Here is a 3,639-nt window from a genome sequence, read left to right as displayed (position 1 = left end):
CTTCTCTCCTCTCCCCCTTTCTCCCCTCTCCCCCTCTTTCTCTCTCTTTTTCCCTCTCTCTCTTTCTTTTCCTCTTCTCTTTCTTTTTTCCTTTCTCTTTTTCCTCCCCCCCCTTCCTTTCCCATTTCTCCTCTCATCCTTTCTCTCCTCTCTCTCCTTCTTTTTTCCCCTCTCCTCTCTCTCTCTCTCTCTTTCCCCTCCTTTCTCTCTCCTCTACTATCCACTCCTCTCTCCCCTTTCTCTCTCTCTCTCTCTCTCTCACTCTCTTCCTCTCTCTCTCTCTTTCCCTCTCCCCTCACTCACTCACTCACAAACACCCGCTCATATTTCCCCTCCTCGCTCGCATTTCAACGTTGTTATTAGAATTTACGCTTTGTATATCGCCGTATCGGAAGAGGGGGGAAAAGGAGAAGGATTTTGAATGGTGGACCCGAGTTATTTAGGAATTGGGAGACAAAAGATTACAATTAAAATCCCCCGCCAAAAACTCGCTCGCTGATTGGATAACCGCAAGGGAGTAGGAGGGGGAGGGGGGGAGGGGAGAGCGAGGGGAAGGGAGGTGGTGGGAGAGAGTAAAGGGGGAAGGGGAAGGAGGGAGGGAGACGAGGGAGGAGAGGGAGAGAAGAGGGGGTAAGATGGAGAAGTGGAGGAGGAAGTGATGAGAGAGGGGTTAAGAGAGAGAGAGAGAGAGAGAGAGAGAGAGAGAGAGAGAGAGGGGGGGGGGATGGAAGGAGGGAGAGAAAGAGAAAGGCAGACAGACAGACAGACAGAGAAAGAAATACAGAGAGAGAGAAAGAAACCCAAACAGAGAGAGAGAGCGAAAGAAAGACAGAGAGAGGGAGAGAGTAAGAGAAAAGCGAATAAAGGGGGGGACTTGTTAGAAGACATTATTTTTTTCATATTCCTCCCTCCCCCCCCCCCCTATTCCTACCTTTTTTTTATTAATCTTACTTTTTTCTTCAAATGGATGCCGCTTCAACGTAACGCAAATGAGGGGAGGTGGACAGAAAAATCGATAGGGAAATTTCTTCCCTTTTTCCCCTCTCTGTCCACTCGTATTTAAGCTCGTTCACTCATCCGGACGCGACGAGGAGTGGCACCTGGAGACGTAGATTGGATGGGGGGGGGGGGGTGAGGGGGGGGAAGGGAGGGAGGGAGGGAGGAGAGTGAGGGGAGTTGGGGAAGGAGGGGGGAAGGAGGAAGGGTTGTAGGGAGGTCGGGGTGAAGGGGGATAAGGGGAAGGGGGTTGGGGAGGAGATGGGGAAGAAGGAAGGGTTGTAGGGAGGTGGGGGTAAAGGGAGGTGAGGGGAAGGGGGTTGGGGAGGAGATGGGGAAGGGAGGGTTGTAGGGATGAGGGGATGGGGGGAAAGGAGGTAGGGGGTGTAGATGGGGGTGGGGAAGGGAGCGTTGTAGGGAGGTAGGAGGGGGATGTAGAGGGCGTTGGGAAAGCAGTGTGGGGGAGGGGAGAAAGGGGCGTGATGGGGGGGGGGGGGAATGCAGGCAAAATGGGGGGGAGGTCGGAGAGGGGGGGTGCGTGACAGAGGGAGAAGGGAGAGAAGAAATGTGGGAAGATGGAGGAGGCCGAGAAAAAAAAAGTAGGTAGGAGAAGAGATGATAGATAGAAGGAATGATGAATAGGAAGGGAGAGAGAAAAAGAGGGAGAGTATGATGGAGATGAGAAAGAGAAGACGAAGAAGAGTGGGAAGGCGGAGGAAAGAGGACGCCAAGAAGGATAAGAAAGAGGTGAATGGAAAAACGAGGAATATAAAATGGGGGGAAGAGAGGGAAGGAAAAGAAAGATGAAGGAAAAGAGGGAGAAGGAGAGAGGAAGAGAAGAAGGGTGGGAGTGGAAAGAGAGAGGAAAGAGGAAGAGTGAAAAATGGGAAAAGGAGGAACGAGGAGAAAGAAAGTACAAGGGGAAAGGGAGAGGAAGAGGAAAATATGGGAAATAGGAAGGAGGAGAAATAGAAATAAGGAGGAATTGACGGAAATGAAGGAATGAAAGAAAGAGAAACTTGGTAATACATAATTTTCTATAATTTTATTTACAATTTCTTCTCTTAAATCCTTTTTTTTAAACTAATATTAATTGTCTTTTTTTTTTCTTTTCTTTTTTCTTTAGTTTGATCTCCCTTCGCTGAAAGGGTATAGCCTCGTGTCAGATTCCCCGGTTTTGACATTAAATTTGTGATTTGTAGCTTGTAATTATCAGTATCTTCAGAGCTCGAAGTAGTAACAATACGTTGAAAGGGAGGCCATTTGGAAACCTTCACTTCTCGCCTATATCCAAAGGGAGACAGGGGTTAGGGGGAGGGGAGGAGTCAGGATTAGGGGTTAAGGGGGGGGGTTAGGACTCCCTCTCCTCCCCTTCTCCCTCTCCTACACCCGTTACCCCTACCTTCAATCCCCCCCTCCCTCCTTCCCTCCCTTTCCGTGGACGTGCCTGGAATAAGCAAATGTCCGGGCTTTATTCTGGAAAATCACTATAGCCAAGTCACCCTACCCTTCACCTTCCCCTGCCAGCGCCCTATCCTGCGTGCCTGTCTTAGCCTTCCCCTCCCATCCTCCCTCCCTTCCCCTCCCTCCCTCCCTCCCTCCCCCTCTCTCGCTCCCTTCCCCTCCCTCCCTCCCTCCCCCTCTCTCGCTCCCTTCCCCTCCCTCCCTCCTTTCTCCTCCTTCCCTCCCTCCTTTCTCCTCCTTCCCTCCCTTCCTCCTCCTTTCCTCCCTTCCCCTCCTTCACCCCTCCACCCCTCCCAATCCACCTACACACAAACTAAGGCCCCCCCCCCCCCTCCTTTCTCTCCTCCCCCTTCCCAGCTCCCCTTTCTCACTTCCCCCTCCTCCTCCATCTCCCTGGCCCCCTTCACGCTTCGTTCCTTCCCCCCTCCCCTTGTCCTCCCCCTCCCAGTCCCCCTTTCCCTTTGCGCCCCGTTTAGGAAATCTGGATTCTGATGCAAGACAATGTCCCTTGAATTTCTGGGAGGCCATGTTGTGTGGTACAAGCAGCGCTGCCAATGCGACCAACGTCTCGGAATTTGTCCAGCGGGATTGTCCCCCATCCCTCCCTCCCTCCCTCCGCCCCTCCTTGCCCCTCCTCTCCACCTCCCTCCCTCCCTCCTTCCTTGCCTCTTCTCTCCACCTCCCTCCCTCCCTCCTCTCTCTTCTCTACCTCCCTCCGTCCCTCCTTGCCCCTCCTCTCCTCCTCCATCCCTCCCTCCCTCCCTCCCTTCCTCCTTGTCCCTCCCTTCTTGGTCCCTTGGTGTTCCTTCCTCCTTCCATGTTCCTCTGTTCTTATCCTTTCCTTCTCTTCCTCTTCTACGTGACCATGTACAAACTCTTGTTTCATTTCCACGGTTTCTTGTGATTCCTTCCCTCTAAACGCCTGGTAAGTTGAAAAACACTGGAAAAAAGACAAATATATATGTATATATAAATCTTCAAGACTGTTCTCCTCACTTCCGTTCCTCCGAGACCTTCTACCCAGTCCCTGAAGTACACACGGCCATCCACGAATTGTCAGTCCAGCGAGAAGAGACGGCGAGATATATATGTGTGCGTGTGTGTGTGTGTATAGCCTCCGACAGCCGAGGGTTGAGTGCCTCCCCTGGCAACATTGGTTACAAGTCGTGGTGGCCCTCA

This window comes from Penaeus chinensis, chromosome 5 (genome assembly GCF_019202785.1).
Source record: "Penaeus chinensis breed Huanghai No. 1 chromosome 5, ASM1920278v2, whole genome shotgun sequence".
Taxonomy (NCBI): domain Eukaryota; kingdom Metazoa; phylum Arthropoda; class Malacostraca; order Decapoda; family Penaeidae; genus Penaeus; species Penaeus chinensis.
The sequence above is the reverse complement of the archived record's forward strand: the minus strand, read 5'-3'. Positions refer to the sequence as shown.